The sequence below is a fragment of the Camelus bactrianus genome, chromosome 4 (assembly GCF_048773025.1).
Source record: "Camelus bactrianus isolate YW-2024 breed Bactrian camel chromosome 4, ASM4877302v1, whole genome shotgun sequence".
Taxonomy (NCBI): Eukaryota; Metazoa; Chordata; class Mammalia; order Artiodactyla; family Camelidae; genus Camelus; species Camelus bactrianus.
Genome location: NC_133542.1, coordinates 32,835,092 through 32,861,567, shown reverse-complemented (window position 1 = coordinate 32,861,567; position 26,476 = coordinate 32,835,092). Strand labels below are relative to the sequence as shown.

The following is a 26,476-nucleotide window of genomic DNA, read 5'->3' as shown; positions in this document are numbered from 1 at the left end:
TGCTAGCCTTCCATATTTTGAGCTCTGTCCCCCCTCCTTTTTTTTTTTAATAAGCATTTTGAACACCATGATTTTCCATTTCACCCAGTCCTGTGACAGGATAGGGATAATTTGTGATGAAGATTCTTGAAGAAAAGAGTATCTCAAATCTGTTAAAAGACAGGTCAGATTCAGCTTTTAAAAGGATTATATCATGTTTATTCAAGGACTGGGGCCATTTGTACTTATCTTCTTAGTGGGAAAAGGCAACTTGATCTTATCTCAACTTTCTTTACTCTTAAGTGAGGAAAGAGGAGACTGGTTGATCAGGTAATAAACATTGAAATTTGAGGATGCAGCCAATGAAGGGAAGGTCTCTTCTTGATAGCGATATGACAGAGGAATCACAATAGGAGAATGTGAGTGAGCATAAACACAGAAACAATGCTTAGATCTTGTGAGACTGGAGAACACAGCAGCTGCACTGCTTATTTGGTGCTTCTAGTACTATTGTTTAATGTTTTCATGTCCTATCACTGCAATTATATTGCAAGCCCCTTAAAATCAGGGGCCAGATATTTACTTCTTTGTTTCCCCCAATGAAAGTAATATATTGACTTACATTCTACTGTGAAATATCCTGATATACGGAAAATAATCTTTGGCTTAAAGGAAGAGGGATCTGAAGCAAGGTCCTTAATCATTTGTAAAATCAGAGATTAGGCTAAAGAAAGAATTACAGGTGGAGATATAAGCGTGTGATAGGGCAAAATATCCATAGGTTCCCACTGTATGATATTCAAGTTTGAATTAAAAATTGTTTTTGGTTATCTATTTTTAATTTACGAAACTTATTTTGTCAATAAGACTGTAAGCTGTCCTACGTGGTTCCATCAATTTTTTTTTCTGGGTTCCATTCATTCTCTATATTTCTTGACAAAATACCTCTTCATTGCCTAGGTGCATTGTTAGTGTGAATACACATTTACATATTTCTAATGAATAATGTTCAAGTGCCTACTCTGTATAATATATAGTCCCTGACTTTATGCATCTAAATTAAATATTAGTGATAAATAGCAAGAAAGATGTGATAAAGATAAAAAATTAAAATATACATATATCTAAGTACATATATTTGAAGGTTCTGGTGGGAAGTATTTTACTTAGACTGAGATTTTCTTAAGAAATACACGAGGGACAATCAATCACATCAAAGAATAAAAACTGGAAAATAACTGATTCAAAAGAAATGGTTTTAGAACTGTAATTAATTGATTTACAGAGGGGAAGACTAACATAATTCTTAAAAGCCCCAGTAATTTTCTTCTTCCATTTACTTTTTCTTTAAAGCAGTATATGTACTTAGTTTAAAAAGGCAAATAATAATTACTGAAAAACAGCAGTTCCCTGCCCAACTTCCCAGTGTCTTGATACCTGATCACCAAAAGAATCCACTTTTGTTTATTTTCTGTTTCTTTTGATATTTAGTAGCATATCATGTTCAAGTCTAGATTAAAAACTATTTTTTTACTCATGAAACTTATGCTCTCAATCAGATTGCAAACTCCTGGGATACAAGGATCTTAGGCGGGGCCTTCTCTCTCATGGTGTTTGTACTACTGTGCCAGGCAAAAACAAGATAGCTATTGTTTGCTACTTGATCAAATTTGGCAACCTTTCCTGGGATTTCTCAGAATTCATAAGTGTCAGTGAGCATCCGTGGCCTCTCTAAACAGCTGGGAGTATTTAGTTTTAGAAGGCAGGATGATGGAGTGGAAAATACAGGAAATATTTGAAATGGAAAGTCCTTGGTTTGAGCTCTGTGGGATCTTGGGAAGTCATTTTTGCCTCTCTGGGCTTTAGTTACCATCTGTAAAATAGGACTATCCACTTCTGTTTTTCTTTGGATGATAAAGGGAATCAAATGAAATTTACATGTGCACGTGTAAAATGCTCCATAAATTAAGCTATCATTCTTATACTGTTCAGCAATATGTCCCATGATGATGGAAATGTTGTGTATCTGTGCTTTCCAATATAGTAGTCACTAACTACTCGCTATATGTGGATATTGGACACTTGAAATGTGGCTAGTATGACTGAGGAAATGAATTTTAATTAATTTCCATTTCAGTAGCTGATTTGGACAGTGCAAGTCTAGTCTAACTTCCTGATTTTATTGATTAGGTAATCAAAGCCTAGAGAGGTTACGTTGCTTTGTCGAGGTCACATGACTGGTATCTGGAAGAAATAGAAACAGCTCATAAATGATTTTTAAATTTTTTTACATTAATAGTTATTGTTAAAGATCAGCATAACCTTTCCCTTTGCATTAAATTATTTTTTATTATAATCAAGGAAGAGTCATCTATGAAAATTAGGGTTGAGAAATCAAGATGACAGCAAGGTCATTTGTACTGAATTTAAATGTTTCCACTTAGGTTGATTAATGAGGCTTAGTGACTAGATATAGTATAAATGTGGGGCAGATAAAATTTAAGGACACATGTATTGAATTATAATTTAGATGAGAACTTTTTGTCTTTTATTTTTGACACTTAGTGAAAGATAAAAGGGCTCTTGGGCTTCATTACATTCCTCCATTTGTAAATGAAGGCACCCTGACCCCCCAAGAAGAATTAGTACTAGTTAACGCTGTATTCCTGCCGCTAAACTCCTAGTTCAGTACCACTTTCACAGATTTAATTTCTTTTTCAGGATAACATTTGTTGTGTCATTTTATACACGTATACACATGCTTTATACATAAAAGCAAGTATTTCATTGTAGAAAATTTAGGAAAATTTTTTTTACAAAAGAGAAAGATAAAAATCACTTGTATTTTCTCTACCTCCAGATAAATACCTGGTAGATACTTTTCCCTATTCTTTTACATATAAGGTGATTATTTAAAGTTGAGATTATTCTGTTTGGTGCTTTGATTTTTTTCATGTAACAAGAACTCATGAACATTTTCTCAGGATCAGATTTATTTTTCAATTCTAGTTCTGATTTAATGGGCTATGGAACACTGGACAGGTCACTTGACTTTTCTATGCCTTGGTCCCCACAGCTTCTGGATAGTAGTAATAACACCTCCTTCGTAGGGTTTTTTAAGGATTAAATAAAATGTATAAGTAGACTTTCAGGCACAATTACTTTTCTTTCCTATCCAATGTTTATATTTTAGCCGAAGTGGTTTGTCTGCTCCTAGCAGGGTTTCTCACTCAGAAAGGTAAACCAGGGGTCACATCAACTGGATGGCTGTACATTGATTAAAACTGATGTGAGTCCAAATGGGGACCTTTAAAGGTGTTACATGAGCTACAGATGAAGGAAGAGTGGAGAGTAGAGAAAGACAAAACAAGTAGACTAGCACTAAGAAAAGGACAGAAATCAGCTTCTAATCCTTTTCTCTAGTCCCTTGTGTCTACCATACCTTTATATGACTCTGGATCTTCAATTTGTGGAATGAACTAGGAGTCCCATCTCTATGACTCATTATCTGAGGTACCGTGAGTAAGTCTCATCCTCTCCAGTTGTGTTTCATCATCTGAAAAGGGGGGACTTTATGCTAGAGGATCTTACGGAGTATTTTGACTATTCCAACCTTTGTGTCCTGTGATTCTGCTTGCCTTGCTAGGTCCCATTTAGGACTTCTTGCAACTACCCTGGTTCCCCTCTTTTCACTTCCAGTTCAAGTTTCTTCCTAGAATCTCTCTAGAAGCACTCAAAATGAGGCTCAGGAAGGCAAGGAAAGTGGATTCTGCCTCATTCTGACCATCTCCAGAGAATACAGAGTATGTAAAATACAGACAAACAAAGCTATGTCAGCTTGGCAAGAAAAAAATAAGAGCTAACTTATGTTCCTTCATTGATTGCTATCTGCCAGGTGTAGTCTTCTCAAAAATCCTTCGAGGAAGGTACAGTTATTATTGTCCCCATTTTATAGATAAGAAAATTTAGCCACTTTGCCAAGGTGGCACAAGTAATAATTTACATTATTGCACTTTGAATATACAGAGTATGCTCCAGAGTCCATACTCTTAATGATAAGAATACAACAATTTCTCTATAAATGATTAGTACAAAAGAAGTCACTTGGAAAAGAATAGCTGGAATCCTGCAATGAACAAGATAGCTGGTGGTTTGGGAGAAAGAAAGCCTTTCACTAACATGTGCTTCTGTCCCCTGTGGTGTGATTGATTATCTTATATAACCAGTGACTACCCACGGAGCTTGGTGTAATGCAAGTATCCAATACATGATGGGTGAATGAATGATTAAATGAATACATGAAAAATCAGATACAGACAACTTGCCTCTCCTACCTCAACCAGAAGCAAAAAATTTGAGATATTACTCTGCATGTTCTGCATGAGAATAACACTTCCTTTCTATTGAGTCTGTATGGAAATGCAAACAGGTGTTAGGAAGCTAGTGTTACATTTCCACAAAATCCATTTAAATAAACATGTCTCAGCTTGACATAGTTCATTGAACTTGGAATGTAACATGACAACAGTCAAAAAATGTAGAGGGAATTTTACTGGGAGCTCAGCGAAAAGCAATTTGCATGGGGGATCTACATATCAGCAACTTTTCTTGCAAAGGATGTGATCTGGTGACCATAAACCAGCTTTTAAACCAGACACTAAGCAAGGTATCATAGGGACTGTGGTCCTTCAACTATTCAGGAATCTACTAAATTGTCACATTCATTTACCAAAAGAAACAAAAGAAGCTAAATTCCTGCTTTGTTCAAATTTTCATCTCTAAAAAATTTTTTTAAGTAATGAAGGGTATGACTCTTCCATTTGAGAATATTAGTGATGCAAAAGAATAAGATTATTGTAAGAATTACCCCTCTTATCTTCAAAGTTTATGATTGTAAAAATGGAATTCTAAGACTTTTGAATATGTCTCCTCCTTTAGGGAAAACAAATATATAAAATTTAAAAGACGAGATTGAATCTATGAGGGAGGACTCTACCTCTAGTATAGCACTTATTATCTACCTGTGACAACTATTTATACTGGCCTCCCCAATGAGACAGTGTGAACTCCTGGAGAGCAGGCATCTCATCTAGTTCCATCTGTTGTCTCTCAGTACCTAACACAGAGTCTTTCACATAGCAAGAGCTCAAAAAAGGTTGGACTAATTTAAATCAACTCCAGAAGTCTTAACATGTAAAATCTATTTATGAATGTTTCTCATGACTTGAAAATGGAGAAGCTACAACTTAAACCCATGTGCCTACAGAGTGAGCACTCTAGCTTGAAAAAGTAGACACAAAATATGGACAAAGGGAGAGAAAGAAAGACTAATAAAAATACTGAATATGACTTTCCTAATTTCAACAGTACATTTTACCGTATCGCTTCTGTGGAAGTTATCAGCTGTGACTCCATTCGGTCATGGAGGAATAGGTTGGAGTAAGTTAGTTGATATTGGGGAGCCATGTTATTTGTCAAGAATGATTGGCCTAACATTGATAACTACAAGTGCATGATGAAAAAATGAGTACTTGATTTGCTAGATGCAGTCAAGCAACTCGTCTCCCTGTTTCTGCACTATCTGTAAAGTGGCCTCTTGAAAACCTGGAGTGACATAGAAAAGGCAAAGATTAGTCTGTCACAAATAAACTGGGCAGCTTCTCAACCTTTGTATATACTTGGTCACTCTTTTCGTGTTTTGTGATCTTGGCTCTCCCCCATGGCACCTGTTAAGCAAGATGGACCTCAAGCTTCTCAGTGAGCATGATACCACAGAACTTAGTTTTCACTGTTGTATTTCTCTGGACACTTTCTGCATAGTAAACTTTCTTGGATCCTGATACAATTGGTCTCATAGCAACGATAAGAAGAATGGAGAAAGATGTCAGCAGAGGACCAAGTACATATGATATAGGAAAGATAAATAAGGAATGCTGAAAAAGAGAGGCTTCCCAAGATGTCTCCATGAACTGCCCTGATTCTTCTCTTAAGTACCACAGTGCCAGACCCATTTCCTAATTGCTGGCACTGATATTTCAACAAAACTAGATGAGAATCCTGTCTTGGCTATATAACTTCCTCAGTTTTTATAATCAAACTCTGGACTTAACTACATTATTATTAATGTATCCTTAGCTATGTTTCAGAGGACAGTATTTTTCCTCATTTCTGAAACTAAATTCTTCACCTAAAGATTTCCTCCCTTCCAACCTCTTTAAGGACTTTTATTATCAATTATCTCTACATTTAAGCCTGAGATATCTCCCTCTCTACTGATTTTTTTCCCCATACGTAAGCGAACTGCTCAAGTCTTTCACACCTTTAAAAACAAACCAACCAGCTTCCACTAACCTTAGACTTCTTTTAAACTGTAACTATAACTTTTATTTGTATGGAAAAACAAAGTAGTCTAAATTTACTGGCTCCATTTTGTACTTGCTAGTCTTTCCTCAATCTATGATGGTAGGATTTTTAGAATTAATTTTAGGGAGATGTGTAATTCCATATATTAAAACATTAAATTTCATTGAAGTAGCAATTATTTTCTCTTTCCAGGCTAGGGTTTTTGGCAACCCACAAGACAGGGAAGGGTGGCATGATCCTTCCTTCTTCTCTTTTTTTGTACTTTATGAGCCCCCTTCTCCCTCTTTTAGTATCATTGTTCTGACACCGTCAGAGCTAAAACAAGAGGAAGAGAAGGAAGGCAATAAGGGCAGAATGTTTTCACATGGTAGTTAGCCAACTAAGACAGCTTTACCCTCTCTGTCCTGATAGACATTGAAAATTGACCTTTTCTCTTTTGGATATTTTTGAGATTAAAGAATCATAGTTGAAGAATATAATAACTGACATAAAAGAAACTAGAAAAAATTAACAGCAAAACAAACAAACAAACAAAACTAGAAGGAATTAACAGCAGATTAGGTGATACAGAAGAATGCATAAGTGATCTGGAAGACAGAATAGTGGATAACAGCCAGTCAGAACAAGAAATAGAAAAAAAATTAATAAGAATAGTTTAAGGGACCTCTGGGACAATGCCAAGCATACTAACTTTGGCATTTTAGGGGTCACAGAAGGAGAAGAGAGAGAGCATGTATTTAATGAAATTGTAGCCGGAAAAAACAAATTCCTAACCTGAAAAAGGAAACAGATATCTAGGTGCAGTAGGATAAACCCAAAGAGACCCACATTAAAACATAATGTAATTAAAATGACAAGAGTTAAGATTTTTTAAGAGAGCAGGAGAAAACGAAGAGTGAAATACAAAGGGAAGCCCTGTAAAACTGTCAGCAGATTTTTTTCAGCAGAAACCTTGCATAGTATTGGGAGTCCTAGCCACAGTAATCATATAAGAAACAGAAATAAAGGCAACAGAATTGGAAGGGAAGAAGTGGAACTGTCACCGTTTGCAGATGACATGATGCTATATATAGAAAACCATCAAGTCTCCACCAAAACACTATTTGAACTAATAAATGAATTCAGTAAAGTTGCAGGATGCAAAATTAATAAACAGAAATCTGTTGCATTTCTATTCACTAATAGTGAACTATCAGAAAGGTACATCAAAAACAATTCTATTTACAATCTCATCAAAAAGAATAAAATACCTACAAATAAATTTAATGAAGGAGGTGACCTATACTCTGAAAGCTATTAGACATCAATGCAGGAAATTGAAGATGATACAAATAAATGGAAATATAACCCATGTTGGTGGATTGGAAGAATTAATATTGTTAAAATGTTCATACTGTATAAATCTGTGTACAGATCTAATGCAACCCCTATCAAAATACTCATGATGTTTTTCACTGAAGTAGAACAAATAACCCTAAAATTTATACAGAACCACAAAAGAACTCAAATAGCCAAGGCATCCAAAACATCTTGAGGAAAAAAAAAATGCTGGCAGTATCACTGGCTTCAGACTATACTGCAAAGCTACAGTAATCAAAATAGTATGGCATTGACACAAAAACAGACACACAAATCAGTGGGACAGAATAGAAAGCCCAGAAATAACTCCATACACATATAGTCAGTCTATGACAAAGGAAGCAAAAATATGCATTGGGGAAAAGACAGTCTTTTCAATAAGTGATGTTGTGAAAATTGGATAACTACATAGAAAAGAATGAAACTAGAACATTTTCTCACACTATATACAAAAATAAACTCAAATGTATTAAAGCCCTAAATGTAAGTCCTGAAACCATGTATCTCCTAGAAGAAAGCACAGGCAGTATGCTCTTTGAAACTGATATTAGCATTAATTTTTGGCTCTGTCTCTTCAGGCAAGGGAAACTGAAATAAATAAATTGTCCCTAATCAAACTTGAAATCTTTTGCACAGCAAAGGGAAACATCAACAGAATAGAAAGTCAACCTACTGAATGGGAAAAGATATTAGCAAATGATATGTCCTATAAGGTGTTAACATCCAAAATATATAAAGAGCTCATGCAACTCAATATCAAAAAACAACCCAATTAAATTAAAATATAGGCATTTTTCCAAGTAAGACATACAGATGACCAATAGCACATGGAAAGATGCTCATCATCACTAATCATCAAGGAAATGCAAACCAAAACAGTGAGCTATCACTTCATATCTATCAGAATGGCTAACATGAAAAAGATAACAAATAACAAGTGTTGTTAAGAATGTGGAGGAATGGGACCCTCTTGTGCTGCATTTAGGAATGTAATCAGACAGCCACTATGGAAAACAGTATGGAGGTCCCTCAAAAAATTAAAAATGGAGCTACTAGGTAATGCATCAAGTCTACTCCTGGATATCACCCCCCAAAAAAACCAAAAGCACTAATTTGAAAGGATATACATACCCCAATGTTCATAGCAGCATTATTTACAATAGCCAAGATATGGAAGAAACCTAAGTGTCCATCAACAGATGAATGGATAAAGAAGCAGTGGTATACTCTTTGTATATGTACACACGTGTATATGTGTGTGTGTGTGTGTGTGAATGTATATATACACACACACAATGGAATATTAGTCATTAAAGAAATAATGAAGTTTTGCCATTTGTGTGACAATATAGATGGACCTGGCGAGTATTATGCTTAGTGAAATAAATCAGAGAAAGACAAATACTGTATGTTTTCACATGTATGTGGAATCTAAAATATAAAACAAGTGAACAAATGTAACAAAACAGAAATGAGACTCACAGATACAGTAAACATACCAGTGATTACTAGAGGGGAGAAGGATGAGGGGAGGGGCAAAATAAGTAAAGGGGATTGAGAGATACAAACTACTAGGAATAAAATAAGTTACAAGGATGTAATGCATGCCATTGGATGTATAATCAATATTTTATAACTTTATATGGACTATATTCCATAAAAATAATTGAACTACTGTGTTGTACATCTGAAACTAATGAAATTTTGTCATATATATTTCAGTCTAAAAAAAGATAATCCCTCGTAGAACATGTCCTATCAGAAGGCTGCATTTAATATGAAATTGAAATATCTTAAGAATTAGAACCTGCAGAGAATGAGATTAGGGAAAATACTCAAAGGTGAAACAGTAACTACTTTTAGGACAGATAATCTAGAATTTTTTCATATTAAGAGGTTTTTACTTTGCCATACAGAAAAACTGGGTTTCTATTTTCCAAAGCTGTATCCTTGAATATCAGTGAATGATAATTCAGTATTTTGGTTCAGGGGGTACTATTGGGGATGCTGCACGAAGAGTGTTCCATGAGTCTTAATGATTGTCATCACTAAAGTAAGATGAGCCTGTTTTACGTGTAATCTGAAAAATCTTAATTATCAACATAAGGCTCACAGCTGGGTTAATAGGAAGCCTTTATTATAATACCACCTTTTGTGTTGTTCCCAGTGATTGTTGGGGCCTTGGTCAACTGAAAAGCCTGGACTCCATAGACATACAGATGTTTCAGAGGTGGGGTTGTGTCTGGGCTGAGTTAGGAGGGTAGAGGTTGATAAACTGAGTGGGATGAAAGAGGTTGAGGTTGCATTGAAGGGAAGGGATTTGACCTCAAAATCTGGCCTCAGAAAGTTTGCACTGGAGTAGAGTTACACAGGGGCTCTAGGCAGATGGAATGGGTGCAGAGGTTAAGCCAAGCTGGACAAGGTTGTCTTGAAACAAAGAGAAGGACTTCCTTACCTATCTTGGCCACAACCTCTCAGATTATTAATGATTTATCTGCATACCTAGACCCTCCACTGGGAGGGGCAAGAAAGCAGGAGGCTGCCAGGCTATTTTCTCTTTCTTGAATGAGGTTCATCAAACAGGCAGGATAACTGAGGTCAAGGCCAAGATTCAAGACTGACAGGCCAAGGACAGAGTTCTGTGAACCAGATATACCCAGGCACCTAATTCTCTGTGGTCTCCACCTCCATGTAGGTGCTATGACAGGAGGATGTAGGGGGAGATGGATATAGGAGAGAAACATCATGTTTGTCCGCTATGAGTGACTTTCCAAAATGGACAGCTGACCATATAACTTCCTTACTGTTTTTCCCAACTCTAAGGGAAGAATAAACTCCCTAGGCTGGCAGATAAATGCCCTTCATAATATGGCATTGCCTTCTGGCCTCTCTGAACTCATCTTTCACGTGTATCCTATACTCCAATCATAGGTACTTCCCAAATTACAGAATATTCAGGCCTTGAGTCTTTATTTATGCATAATTCCTGCTACTACATCCTTTCTTCATTTGGTTAATGCCTACACATACCTTCAAATCCATCTCCCCAAATATCCTCACCATGACGACCTCCGCCCTCTGTACCCACAGCATGCCCAGCTTTCCTTCTTCAGTCCTATCTGATAGGCTGTGGAACTGGTTGTACTGTAAAGTTCAGTGGCTACAGTGGAATCAAACTGGGTTCTCACTCTGACTCTGTCACCTTCTAGTATGTGACCCGAGCTGTTTACATAAGCTTTTGAAGCTTTGTTTCCTTGTTTTATTATCTGAAAAAAACAAAGATAATGCATACACATCTCATCAGGGTGTTATGAGGATTGAATGAAATAATGCATGAAAAGCATTTAAAACAGTGCTTAGGAACATTTAAGCTTTCATTAAGTGTTACTTGATATTACTCATAGCATTTATGGGGCTTCTCATGGTACCAAACCCAGTAAAGAAGCAAAGAGGTATACCTTTTCCCCTCAGATTCTCAAAGCATTCATCACACTGAATTTCATTCCATTAAAAAATTAAACCTTTGTGAGGAGGGCTTGGAAGCACTCCTAGATCAAAGAAGAACGGACACAGCCATTCCACAGTGCCCAGGGGCTGCTTCCTGGCAAATGTCCACGCCTTCCTCTTACTCTACATTAAGCCTGTCATTCCAGCCTGAGCAGGTGAAGGGCAGTGATGCCATGGGCAAGAGGCAACCCCCTTCCCAGCCTAGAACTTTCTCCTTTTAGAGGAGAAAATGGCAAATAAATAAATAAAATATGTATAAATTTAAATAATTGGAAGGCAGCTTGACTGAAAAAGACACTTTTCTTTTTCACCACAAATGTCACCATCTGGACTTTTCCTTTTTTAATTTCTTTGGGACCTGACAAGTCACTGGGCTGATATAATCGCACCCAGTCAAAAATAACAGACACATCTCAGCAAGTTAGGGTGGGCAGAGTTCCAGGGTGGCCAGGGAGGACCCAGAAACCGGTGGGAGGATGGTTTCAACAGTCCTTCGCCCCCAGCTTGCCTTCCCCAGAACACAAGAGCTCCTGAGGTGTGATCAGCTTAAAATATACAGCACGCTCTTACGCACTCATTTGCTGGCTCTCTCCCCTCTTCTCTCTCATTCTCTCTCTCTCTGTACACACACACACACACACACATATTTGTGGACATGTGCATGCTTACCAGATAACATTCAATTAACCTGCTAGTTAACTTATTTTCCAGTAAAAAAATAAAATAAAAGGCAGGAAAAGACAGTCAGTAGACCGTGCTACTGTTAATAAACTGCACGTGGCCACCTTTCTGTACTTGCCTTCATTTCTCCCAAACAGTCCTTTATCCAGCAAAGCAGGAATAATCTGGAGGAACCAGCAAAGTGAATCCAGTTTTCTTTATTGGCCAACTCAGAAGCTTTATGTGGGCATAGGTCCATAGGCAGATTCACAACTGTCAGATATAAATATTCCTACCCACAAAATCACCTTATTTAATATTTTATTTTTGCTATTTCTATGTTATTCTGGTTATGACTGTTTAGAAAAACAATGCTTCCCTGTAGATCTTGTGGACCATATTTTTTCGAAACAGTAAAATTTATCACTTGCAAATTTTCTTCTATGGCAATTTATAGTGTTTCAGCCTTCAGGAATATTTGCCTATTGCTTATTTTGTGTGCATGGGATGTAATGATGTTTGTGTGTGTGTGTGTGTGCATGCATATACACACACCTACACATATACACACATTCATTTGTCACATTTTTTCTGTGTTCTATGTACATGAACTCTACTGATGTTATAAAGGCAAAGTCTACTAGGACGGTGCTTTTCTAACTTAAATGTACCTAATAAATCACCTTAGGTGATTGTCTAAATGCAGATTCTCATTTGGTAGTTGGCATTAACATGCTGCCAACTGTCTGTCCCTGGACCACATTGTTAAGCAGCAAAGAGTCAGGGGAATAAGACATAGATTTATGTTAGAAATGTGTGAGTCCTTCTGGACACTTCCCTCAGCTTCACACGCATGCCCTATCATTAACCAGAGTAATCACTTTTTAAATATCTCCCAAACTCATCTTCGGTCTCCATCCTCACTGCTGCTAACCTGGTCCATCTGCATCATGGTCACTTGTCCCCCAGGCTGCAGTAGTCACCTCCCAATGGCTTTCCCATCTCCACTCTCTCCTCTTTCCACCTGCATTTAACATTGCAACCAGAGTGATGTATTTCACATGCACCTCAGATCTTAGGCCTCTCTAGCTTAAAACCTTTAGATGGCTTCCTTTGTTCTTAGGATAACAGTGAAAATTCTCAACCTTGTTTGGGCTTCCTGAGTATGTAAAACGTCTTCCTGACTCAGGCATTTCAGACCTGACATTTATAGCCCCTGGCTGAAACTTTTTCTCATTCTTTCCCTCTCTGCTCACCCATTCCCTTCCCAGCAGCTACTCCCAAACCTCTAACTCAATTCACCGTTCAGGTCTCAGCTGAGATTTAAGCTATCCAACTAGGTTTCTAGACCCTGTGGATACTTTCAGGGCACTTATTAATGAATCATTTACATAGTTGTTTGCTCCGTGTGAGCCCCATTATGACAGAGGCCAGTCTGCCTCAGCCATCATTGAACCACTGGCATGTGGCTCAGGATGTCATCCACAGAAGGCTCTTGGAGAATGTTGCCAATAATGAAAGAAAAAAGAAACTGAGCTGGAGACAAGGACTGTTCCGGGTTTTGTAAAGCTACAGTGAGAGCCAAGGGTCAGTTTCCTGGCGATGGGGAAGGGTCGGGGGTGGGGGGTCAGATGTTGTGAATCATAGTGGACCAGGCTCTGGGTAGGGTATTGTAGAAAGAGTAGGTACTCATCAGGTGGATGTGAAAGAGGGAGTTTTCCAGACAGCAAGAGGAGAGGTAGGTGGCAATCAGATGTTGAGGGTCAGTTTATGCCATCAGAAATACTTTGATCTTTAGCCTATAGGTGAGGAACGGATGGAGGCTGATGTTTTAAATCTTGAGAGCATGTAATTCATTTTGTCATAATTCAATCTGTGCTGCAGAGACACCTCTTTGCAAGCATTATAAAAGATGAGGAGGGTAAAGAATTGAAACAGAATGAGTAGGAAATTCCGATATTAGCCCAGTTAAGAAATGAAGTAAAAACAAATGTCTTATGGAAAACACTATTTTTTTCCAGCCTTCCATGTAGCTGGAGCCTAAGCATGTGACCTGACTCAACCAATCAACTCCTACCACAGGCTTTGAATTGAGAACTAGTAACCCAAAGAAGCAGGAGCAGTTGAGAATCAATTCGTTCATTCATTCATTCATTCATTCATTCAACAAATATGTATTGAACGCTTACTGTATGCCAGGCACTTTTCAAGATACTAGACATATAGCAGAGAATAAGGCAGACAAAAATCCCCACCCTCACAGAGCTTACATTCTGTAGGGGAAAGAAAATAAGCAAGTAAATGAGAGAATGATACAGTACGTCAGATGCTGAGAATAGATATTAAAAAATGAAAGTAAGCATCATAGAATAGGATATGCTGGAGGAGGGATGGATGTGGAAGCTACAGTTTTAAAGAGTGTGGTTGTTGAAGACCTCACTGAAAGGGTGACACTTGAGTAAAGGCCTAAAGCAGGTGGGGAGCAAGCCAGGTGATATCTGGAGGAAGAATGTTCCAAGCAGACGAAACATTAGATGTTGGTTCCAGCAGCAGCATCCAGGGGCACCAGCAGCTTTGGTGCCAGTGGCCATGTCCTGCCCTGATGGCAGCAAGCCACAGCAGTGGCACAGGGTGTTCAGTGGCAACTCCAGCTGTAGGGTCCTCCCCAGACGGTTCTGTGATTTGAAGTGGGTTCTGATTCTGGCTACTGCCTGGCCTCCCTTTTTCCTGCCTGTACTATGAACTTGGTTCTCCAGACTTCTAGTGATTCTCTGGGTGCTCTAAAATCCTTTCAGTAAATTTCTATTCTTTTGTCAGCCAGGAGTGGTTAACTAAGAGCTCTAACTGCAATGAACAGTGAGTTCCTGATCCCCAGGGAATTGATGTCCCTGAAGTTAAGAAGAAATCTCTGTCCCATTCTCATACCCAGAGCTCTTGTTCGAGGTGGCATATGAGATTTCTAACTTCTATGACATACTGCCAGCTGCCTTTGCCGAGAAGAAATGGCATTGCACGTACATTTCTAAGAACAAGTGGATAGAATCACAGGCTTGAGATATAAATGGGAGTACAAAAGGCTTCCTTTGGAAAGGATCCTTTTGTGTTAGAAAAAGGAGGGACAAAAGAGACCTGGTTAAGATGGGTAAAATGTCATAGCTCCTGAGTTGAGATAATGGAACAAGAGTCAAACTACCATGACTGAGACAAAAAGGGGGAATGCCAGGGGTGAAGTATCTGTATCCATTAGTGAATGTGTATTTTCTGTTCTGAGTTGCATTAGTTTTTCACACTTTAACAGCATTGGAATTGGTATGCATCTTACCACCAATTGTACACATAATAGACTGTTGCTTCCCTCTACCTCTGAAAATCGATGATTAAATTATGGTGCACCCTACAACAGAGGGCATTGGAGAAGCTACAGAATTGGAATAGATAGCATCTTAGCCCAGTGAGGCTATCTGTGACTTAAGTTCCTTTCCCAGTTAGCACATACACAGCTCCAGTACACGGTTAAGGGATATGGGAAATGCTGGTAATGAATGTACAACAAGCTCATTTCTGAACATTCAGACTCCTAGTTATATGGGGTGGCTTTGGTTTTGAGGCCCACTGCTGGCAGAAGGCCACTGACAGCAGTGGGGGGTATCACACCACAGAAACAGCTGCTGACTCAGTAGATGCAAAGCAGCTTAGACGTGTCCTCTCCTGAGGTGGAGAGGGCATCTAGTCCAGAGGCATAAAGAGAAACTCAGGAGGAGGAGGAGAAAAATCACGATGTGAAGGTCATGAGGAGCAAACCTGCCACTCTAATGGGCTCCAGATAGAGCATACAACCTAAAATGTTACCCCACCACCTCCCAGCCCGATAGGTTGTTCAGTCTACAACAGCAGTGAGCACATTCTAGGAAGCAGAGACATGGACCTCATTCTGTCAGTGGTTTTGCCCAAGCCGAACTTCATCTTTCTTCATCTGAGATCTCTCATCCAACACTTCCCATTTCTGCCAGGTTTGTTCACTTTCTTAACAGCAGTCATCCTCTGAAAATCCAGGAAGTACAAACCCCCAACCTGGGTGTCATTGGACCAGTCCTATCACTTTAAGATTTCTCATTTGTAGAAGATAATCATTGCTAGTTGTTCTTCCAGATATACAGTGCTATGATTTTTACCATAGTTAGTGATGTGCTCTTATCTGACCTTGAAGGAACAAAGAGGCTTCTTTCTGAGGCTGAAGTATGCTGGCGCTGTTTCCTGGCTATTATCAGCTTTCTCCATCTTGGCCACCAATGGGAAAGAGTGAAATTAATGACATCTGTTTACTGCCTGTATTTGTTTTCTGCATAACAGAAAACTGCAAGACCTCAGGGCACGTAATATCCAGCACTTATTTAGCTTACGTCTAGGTTAGTTGTGTTGACTGATTCTGCCTGGGCCTGGCTGGGACAGCCCAACTGAAATGACTTTGCCGTACATGCCTCCCACTGTCCTCCCGTACCAGAAGGCTCAGCTGGGCGTGTTTTACTTCCGGAACCGGTAGAGCACAGGAGAGCAAGCCCAATTGTGCAAGTACTTTTTAAGCCTCCAACTGTTTTCTGCCCTTTAACATTCAAAGTCAAGGTGCAGAGAAGCATCCTCTGCCCCTGGAGGTGGAAAATGAAGGAAGGTACCCCCTGCCTCCTTCCTGAGCAATGATTGGTCCCAGCGTGTGATCACCAAGGGGTTACCAGGTTCTGATTTTCACCTGGTTCCACCACCAGTCTGCCCCTACCCTGGCTTCTGGTTTCAATTCCTGTCACTAAAATGGATATTTATTCAGTATCTATAAGGGCCAAAGAAGGTGAACGCACATTGTCTGAGCCCTTGATATGCGTCAGACCCTGTGTTATATACCATGCCCTTGTTATTACAGACAGTCATCTAGATCCAGGTGAATTAGGTAGTAATCCTCAGAAATAGTGAAGAAACTGATGCTCAAAGTGGATGAGTACCATCCAAGCACTCCTTTAGTTGTCATAGGAGAGTGCAAGATGAAGGAGCAGACTTGTCCACCCACCCTCAGAGCTCACTGCTCTTCGAATTGCTGATTGTCCTCTCCGAGTAAAATTCTTGATTTCATATATTCTTAACCATCCAAGCCTTAGCTGCCAGAACTCTCTCTAACTTATCACCCACCATAGTCTTGATATGTCTCTTCAGAGGACAGGAAAACAGCTGATATATAGCAGGCTGCCCATCATACTGACTTAGTTATATTTATACCTTATCTAAACTGGAAGGAACTGAGAGACTTCTTACTGAGGATAAAGTATGCTGATAGGTTGTCTGTTTCCAGGCTTTTGTCAACTTTCTCCATCTAAGAAGCCAGTATGTGAGAGTGGGACTAATGGCATCTGTCTCCTGCCTCTGTTGCGTAACAAATACCCATGAAGCCTCAGGGGCCCACAACAGGCATTTAAGTTTATATGTCTGGGTTGGTACACATTGAAACCACACCAACCTTACTGTGAATATTGGTTGGCCTCAATTTTCTTATCAAAGAAGTGAAACTAGTAGCACCCATCCTGCAGTGTTTGTGTGAAGATCAACTAGAATAAACTAAGTAAAGTTACCTAATACAGAAATGTTTATATTTATAGAATATAAATACATGAAATATTTATAGGTTTCCCTTTCTCTTTATGCCCCAGGAAATTTGACCATCCACAGGTACATCTGATGTTCTAAAGCACCAGATTTGAGAGCCACCCTGCATCAGAATTTCCAGGACAAAAGAAATAATGTAACAGTTTGACTCATTATGATTTGTGGAGCCTTCATTTGAGTTAAAATATATGTATTTACATATATATATGACACCCGTATAATGAATGCTTGACTTGCGTGTGTAGGTTAGAAAGGAGGGAGAGCATTGGGAGATATGAAACAGAGCTAATAAGTTCCCGTCTGTGATTTGACCTGCTCTCCGCCTGACTAGCTGCATATTCATGTCAATTTCCTCCCAGTTACCTAGGGCAAGAAATGAAGAGGAAAGATCTTTAATCATATTTTTATTCTAATTGAAACATTTTCCTTGCAAGTGGAGAGAGAACAGGTGCCTAACGAGCCCACATGATGATTCACAAGGTAGTAGATATCGCCACAGATATAATTAAACTGGAAGATCAATGAAAATTTCCTTTTTGGACCACTGCCAGGACTGCACAGACTGGGATCCAGCTAGCTGTATTTATGCACAGTGATCTCCAGAAGTGTGTACTCACACAGGTGTGCCCCACAATAGAGTATCATGATAAATTAAACAGCCATAGACTCACATATCGAGGATGACTTATTTAGAAAAACACAGCTATTTCTGTGTACAGTTAATGATCCTGGACTGCAAACATCATCTGTCAGAAACGCATACAATTGCTGCATCTTATCAAGTCTCATTTCCCTTTTCCTTTATTATGATTTTCATCTTTGGTCTATAAAGTACAACCACATAAATAAGCACTGGCCCAGAGGATCAAGATCTGAAACAAAGGGAGGAAGTGGGAAGAAATGGAGGGAAGGAAGGAGAGAGGAAGGGAGTTAGTAGGGGAATGAAGCATTGCAATTCTGTGGCACCTCCTTTGGAGCTCCAGAAAATTGCACAGCATTTATGCCAGGTTGTTTTATCTCTCTGGCTCTCGGGACCCTCTGACTCTGTGGGCCCATAAATAATCCCATGCCCATCTTGAGAGTCCAGGGTTCTTATGATATAGGGAGTAAGGGAAGAACTTAGGGGAGTGGGCTGGTATTTGAGTTTGGCCCTGATGCAAATTTTGCAGGCCTGATAGAATTTTCACAGTCTCATATTTTTTTTGAAATTTCCTTGCAGAAATGAAACCCAAAAACCCCTGAGAATTCTTTTCAGTTGTTTTGTAGCAATATTGTAATTGAAAAAGAATCTCTCCTTGAATTAGATACTAGATAGATTTTAGTCGGCTCATGCTGCTATAACAAAATGCCATAGATGGGTGGCTTAAATAACACATTTATTTCTCACAATCTGGAGGCTGAGAAGTCTGAGATCATGGTCCTGGCAGTTTTGTTGTCCTATGGGAAGCCTCTTCCTGGCTTGCAGATGGCTATCTTCTTGCTGTGTCCTCATATGACAAAAAGAGGCAGATCTGATGTCTCTTTCTCTTCTTATAAGGGCACTAATCTCAACATGGGGGCTCCACCCTCATGACCAATGACCTCATCTAAACCTAATTATCTCCCAAAGGGCCCACCTCCAAATACCATCACACTGGAGGTTAGGGCTTCAACATGTGAATTTTGAGAGGACAGAAGCATCCAGAACATAGCAGATACCAAAGGCATTTGTGGTCAGTTCCACAAAACAGAGGTAAGTCTGATGCCTAAATCTTACAGGAAGATCAGTGTTTTGTATGTATTTCATTTAAGGGAAGACAATGGAAACTCTAGTCAAAACACTGTTCACTCATATTTTTCAAAAGAAAAGACTGTAGGAGAGTTACAGAAGAATATAAATTCTCATGTTAGAAAGATCCTTAAAGATAACTCTAGGCCAACACACCTATTTTTGTCAGGATAGACTAGTTGCTCTAACAATTTCAAAATCTCAGTGGCTTAAATAGAATAAGGATTTATTCTCATCCACACAAAGTCTGATCTGGATGTCCCAGTTGGCATATCTTCATACAGTGAACTTAGGAATCCAGGCTCCTTTCATTGTGAGACTCTGCACCATCTCAGAGATCTTTAGAGTCCTTTGTAGAAAGTAGAAAATCACACACGGGGCATTTTATGGCCATGGCTGAAAGTGGCCCATGTTCCATTGGCCACAGTTCAGTCACACAGTGTCATCTAGATGCAAGAGGGATATGCACTGTAGTCTTCCTCCTGTGTATGTGCAGGAAGAACCCAGAGCACTATTTCTGCTACACCCTGTTTTCCAGGTGAGGAAAGTGATGCTCAGTGAACTGTCTGATTTGTTCAGAGTCAACCAATGGCAGAAGTGGGACCAGAACTCATGTCTCCTCACTCCATCTTCTTTCCTTTATTTCCTGTTGTCTCTTAGGCTCTTTGAAGAAGGTACAGCAGGACAATTTGTCCTTCTGAAGGATAGCCTATAACCACAAAGAAGGATCTCCTTAATCCAGTGTCAACCTTTTGTGCACTTATCAGAGAATTCCCATAGAGAGAATTTTAAAATTAATTGATGGTCATAATTGGAGTTTTTTTGCAAATTACTTCTTAAATGGTTCTTTGACTTCTGAAAAGATCACACGTTCACCAAGAATGAGACCTGTATGATACTTCTCTTTGATCTTTTATAACATCTAATAGTGTAGGGCATGTGGTCATTGCTTAATAAATCTTAATTGTTGGGGATAGTCATACTGAGTCTTAAAAAAGACATCTGTGTTGGAGGGAGGGTATAGCTCAGTGGTAGAGCACATGCTTAGCATGCACGAGGTCCTGGGTTCACTCCCTGGTACCTTCATTTTTTTTAAAAAGTCATCTATATAAAAATAGTAAGAGAAAGACCAATAACTTTCTGATAAAAGAGTTGGCAATGATCCCATGTAGTCATCAAATACTTACGCAGACCTTGCACACGTCAAGCATAGTTCTGAAAGCTCAGGACATGGTCGAGGTGGAGAAGGAAACAGTTTTTTGCTGAACATCAGCTGATACGCGTGGCTTGAATCCAGGTTTCTCTAATGGCTTATTCTGTCTAATACTAGACATGTTTACTGCTCCGATTTCACCTCCTTTTGTTGTCTGTAAAAAAGGGATAGCAGCAGTTATCTAATACCTCTCTGAGCTATTAGGCAAATGGTAGTAGAGCAAGTGGAGATCCAAAATGATTGAAAATAAAAGACCCAGTGATAAATGAGGTGCATGTGTGGTGGAAAACCCAACTGCTCCAACAGGTCATTATTAGTCCTTGCTTCAGAAGGGCTCATCTTCAGATTGCTGCTTCTGGAAGTGAGGTGGCAATGACGGAAAATGCAGAACAGCACTGAATAAGGGGGATAAGATGGCCCTATACATATGAAATGAGTTCATCAAGGTTTATGTCATTACAGTAAAACGCTAACAGAATTTATGCCGATGAGATCATTATGAAGGATTCCAAAAAATGCAATTAACTGGCCACCGGTGACCTCATCTCTCACAGTCCCCTCAACTCTCGACAAATGTCTACACCTTTAGACACAACTTTTTCTTTTTTCTTTGTAAAGAAATTTTTAAAATTTATTTGTGTGTGGGAAGCCTCATGATTCTCCGTTTTCATTCAAAGAATGAAGAACCCTCAAATGGCTACTTCTTCAATAAATAGGTCCCAGGTGACACAGAAGTGATCATTAACTTGACTCCTAACTTTTATTCCATTTACAGAATGATCATGTCAAAGACTTATGTCATTAAGATTTAACCCATTCTCATGGTAAGCACCGGCTTCCCTGATCCCTCTGTCATCCTGGCTTATGGCTTTTGTGTTTTCAGTGTATGTTTTCTCTAATTCTAGGCAGCAAGCTCCTTAAGAGCAGCAGCTGTGTCTTACCGAGCTCCGCATCTCACATGCCTTCCCCAGAGACCATGTCATAGTAGCACATGCTCAGTAAATGTTTGAGAGGGAGTGATGGCAGTTTTCCAGTTTGAAAATGAATGCAGTGTGTTGGCATAGCTACTTTTTTGTGTCCAGCACCACTTTAAAGAAGTGAAGGTCATGCTCCCAATCAGAGGTCATAACACTTTTTTCTAAAAAGGGCCAAGTAGTGACTATTTTAGGGTTCGTAGGCCATACAGTCCTTGTGGAAACCACCACAGTGGCACAAAAGCAGCCATAGACATACGTGAACAAATGGGCATAGTAGCTTCATTCCAAAAAAAAAAAAACCTTCCTTTATGGACACTGAAATTCAAATTTCATATGATTTTCATATATTAAACAATGTTACCCTTCTTTTGATTTTTTTTCAACTATTTAACAATGGAAGTCCCATCTTTGGCTCTTGTACCTGGAAAATCAGGTGACAGGTCATGTGGCCCAGGGGCCACAGTTTGTGGACTCCCACACTAGATCATGGGGCCACCGGCACTAGTTTTGCTGGTGGGACTTACTAATGAGGTGAAGGTGCTTTCTAGAACCTTCAACTCCATTTCCTTAGTAAATTCACAAGTGCTTTAGTTGGTCCAACTCCTAAGAGGTGAATTACTATTTTATCTGACTGCTATCTCCAAGGACACTTTAATGAATTAAGATTATAAAATTCTTGGGCATAATACACCACCTTAGGACTAGAGAGTTATGATTAAAATGTTAAAATAGAAGAATAAAATATAATTTATGATTTATGGTGAGCCATCTTAGATACCTCTGGAAATCAGTAACCCACATCATCATTCTCATTTATCCTCATGATACTCATTTATTTCACAAAGCAACAATGCCTGATAATATAAAATCTATGCCAGACCATGTGCATGGGTCAAGCAGAATATGCATCCAAAATTCTAATACCATTGTGAGAGATGCATGAAAAACAAATACATCCACTTGTATACTTTAAAATTTCATGTTTAGATTTTTTAATATATTGTTGATGTTTACTATAAAATACACCACTTTGGTGATAATTTTGCTACACAGAAAAATACAATCAGTTCAATATAAGCAAATAGAAGTAACGGTAGTATTTTAAAAATCAGTTCAAATATAGCATCTTTACTTCAAGGAATTTGACACCTAGTTGACTTACAAGTAAAATGCATATACCAGTTCTTAAGCAAATCTACTTCTGCCCCTAAATTTTAGTGGCTAAAAGCCTAGATTTTGGAGTCAGTCAGTTCTGGGTTCAAATCCTTGGCTTTATCACCTGTTAACTGTGTGACCTCAAGCAAGTTACTTAACCTCTCTGAGCTTAAAATCTCTTCACCTAAAAAATGGAAGCAGTAATAATGACTGTGGGTGCAAGCAAGATAATGCACATAAAGTCCATATTGTAGTTCCTGCATGTTGATAGTAAGCACTTACTAAATAGGTATTACTAAATCTGTCATTAGGAAATGTTCAGTGAGTTAGCAAACTTTGTAGAGGTGTGATGTAGTTTCAAATACAAGGCAGTGTTGGAATTCTGAGAGACACTTTTCCTTCCGTGGGCTCAGGGGATGCTATTGATGTGCATGGCTCTGTTTTGGGTCTGCGTGAACACCAGAACCATCGTTTGGTTTTCTTGTTGTCTATTTACTCGTGGCATTGAGGGAAGTGGGGATGTTCCCCGGAATTTCCACTGTATTTGCACAACTTCCCTGTACCTGATTTTTTGCAATTCCATATTAATTGTATTTTTCTCATTCTTATTCCTAATTTCCCTTCTGCTTATTTTATGGGTTTCTTATAATTTATCAAAATCTTGCATATCCAAAGTCTCTGATTTCAGATGTATTTTAATCAAGATGTTGTTCATCTACCTTACTTAAGTAAACCACCAGGTGGAAAATTTCAAATTCTTGTCCCATAGACAGTGTTGAGGTATACAAACCCCAGGATACCCAAAGGTCGTGTCATGGAGATATGAGGCCTCATTTACAGCCTGGTATGCACTCAAGGCCACAGAGTGTGATAGAAAGGGTGTAGATTAAGAATCAGAGTGCTTCTTTTCTGAGAGCATACCAGATGGTGGATGACGCTGGTGCTACGTAAGGGCCCGGAGTCCCCGGGGTCCCTGGGATGGGAGGCAGCTGGTGGCTTCCGCGGAGGCTTCAGCAGCGGCTTTGGGGGCCGGGGTCACAGCCGCAGAGCTCGCAGAGGCAAGGCAGAAGATAAGGAGTGGCTCCCCGTCATGAAGGACATGAAGATCAAGTCCCTGGGGGAGATCTGTCTCTTCTCCCTGCCCATCAAGGAACCTGAGATCATTGACTTTTTGGGGGGCATCTCTGAAGGATGAGGTTTTGAAGATTATGCCTGTGTAAAAGCAGACCTGTGCTGGCCAGCAGACCAGGTTCAAGACATTTGTCGCCTTTGGGGATTACAATGGACATGTCGGTTTGGGTGTTAAGTGCTCCAAGGAGGTAGCCACAGCCATCCGGGGGGGCCGTCAGCCTGGCCAAGCTTTCCATTGTCCCTGTGCAGCGAGGCTATTGAGGGAACAAGATCTGTAAGCCCCACACTGTTCCCCTGCAAGGTGACTGGCTGCTGTGTTTCTGTGCTGGTGTGCCTTATCCCTGCACCCAGGGACACTGGCATTGTTTCAGCTCCGGTGCCCAAGATGCTGCTGATGATGGCTGGTATTAATGACTGCTCCACTTCTGCCAGGGGCTGCACTACCACCCTGGCCAACTTTGCCAAGGTCACCTTTGATGCCATCTCGAAGACCTACAGCTATCTCACCCTTGATCTTTGGAGAGAGACTGTGTTCACCAAGTCTCCCTATCAGTAATTCACTGACCATTTCATAAAGACCCACACCAGAGTCTCCATGCAGAGGACCCAGGCTCCAGCTGTGGCCACCACATAGTTTTATATGCAAAAAATAAAGTGAACGAAGCCTGGAAAAAAAAAAAAGAATCAGAGTGCCTCAATTTCTGAGTCCTCTCCGCCAGCACAGACCATGGGCATCTCAGCAAGTCATTCAGTCTCTCTAAATTCAGTGGTCTTGGTCAATAATATGGGAATGATTAAGGTACTTCCCTCATGTAGTTTAATATAAATAACATAACAGATACAGTAATCACTTTATAAATAAAATCACTGTGCATACTGCTACAGGGTTATTATTATAATTATCTTTATTTATCCCCTGTATGCATTTATCACAGGGATTTCATTTAGGGAACAAATAATTTGTGGTGGTAAGAGTCAAGTCCCACCTCTGACACTAACCAGGTGTGTAACTTAAGATAAATCACTCATCTATTTAAGTACTAATTTCTATATTTGCAGAATAAATTAGATACTTCTTAATGCCCCTTCCTGACATAAAAGATTGGGATTACATGAGTACTGGGAAATATGTATGAATAGGAAGAGATTTAAAAAGCAGGAATAGTGAATATGTGATGCTATAGTCAGTGGGGCCACTGTACGAGTGGGAACCTAGAGAGGGCATGGGGAAAGGTACCCCAAAGGAGATCCACAGGTGACAGAACACACATTGGGCTCAAGGGAATGTTACTTCACACTGAGCCCACATGATTCTGAAACTGACAAGACTTTGACTAAACCCAGAGCAACTGAAGGGAACACTGTTGACCATTACCTCATCTAGTATGATAAGAACTGGCCCTGGTATCCTCCACATAAGAAAGAAGGAAGAGCAGCAGAGAGGTTTCAGAAATTACAGTCTCTGCATGGGCTTTGTGGCTCCTGTCTGCTTCTCTAGTCCATCCCCCATATTACCACCAGAGGGACCCTAAACTCAGATATGGTCCTTCCCCAGTCCAGATTAAAAAATCTCTGCTTTCAAGAAAAGATGCTCAGTGTCACTGATCATCAGGAAATGCAAATCAAAAGTACAATGAGCTATTACTCCACATGTCTTAGGATGGCTCCTGTCAAAATACAAAAGACAATAAGCATTGGCAAGGATGTGGAGAAATTAGAATCCTTGTACATTATTGGTGGGAATGCAAAATGGTGCAGCCATTATGGAAAACAATACGGAGAATCCCATTCTCCCCAAGGTGAAATGTAAACTCCCTTGTTTATAGGGTCCTTTGCTATAGGTAGGGTTGACTCTCAACTCCTCAGCCTCATGTGCAGTTTCTCTTTCCCTAGAGCAAACCATTCTGAACTTCTCATCTTTTCTTCATAGGTCAGTGCCCTTGCAAAGGCTATTCCTCTGCCAGGAATATTGTTATAAAATTCTCTGTTTGGAGAATTATTTCTTTTCCTTTTGGACTCAGTTCAAATATTACCTTTATTACCATATATTATGGCAACTACCATAAAGTTATTTTTTAAGGTGTGTACATAACTGTTTTTCTACTAGCATATGAACTTGTGGAGATCAGCCTGTGTTGTATCATGCTAGAAGGTGCTTCATTTTGTAGAGCTTACTAATGGTTAACTGAAATGATCTAAAGGATGGAGATATCTAGAGAGAAGTGATAAAAGAACAGGGCTCTTTAGAATATAAACATACAAAAACTAACAAGAGACAAATGTAAATTCAATAAAATTAAATAAACAAAGTACACTTTCCTAATTAGGTAATTTATTCAGTGATTGTTTAGTAAATGTCTCTCATGTACCAGGTACCAATGGTATGGGAAGGCTTTGCTTTAAAAGTTTTTATCAGAGGAATTAAACTATCTAATTGACATTTTGAAGAGGTCACATTTGCTCTTCCACAGAGAATAGATAGTGTCTAAGTGGGGGTACCAGTTATGAGGCTGTGCACCACACCAGGTGAGAAATGACATTGGCCTAGCAACCAGAATCATCTGGAGGGCAGTTCACTCAAGTTTCTGGGCTGCACCCCTAGAATTCCTGATTCTGTATATCTGGTAGTGATGCAGCGGGGGCAGGGTGGAGAATTTGCTTTTCTAATGAGTTCTTAGTAATGCTGATGCTGCTATATGGAGACCACACTCTGAAAAC

At 39.4% G+C, this 26,476-nt stretch overlaps 1 long non-coding RNA gene and 1 pseudogene across 1 annotated transcript in view; both read left to right on the top strand.

Annotated features, from left to right (window-relative positions):
- Positions 1-26,476, top strand: part of LOC141577370 (uncharacterized) — a 252,605-nt gene that overhangs the window by 14,174 nt on the left and 211,955 nt on the right. The window lies entirely within an intron of this gene.
- LOC105079188 (small ribosomal subunit protein uS5 pseudogene) lies at positions 23,552-24,575 on the top strand (annotated as a pseudogene).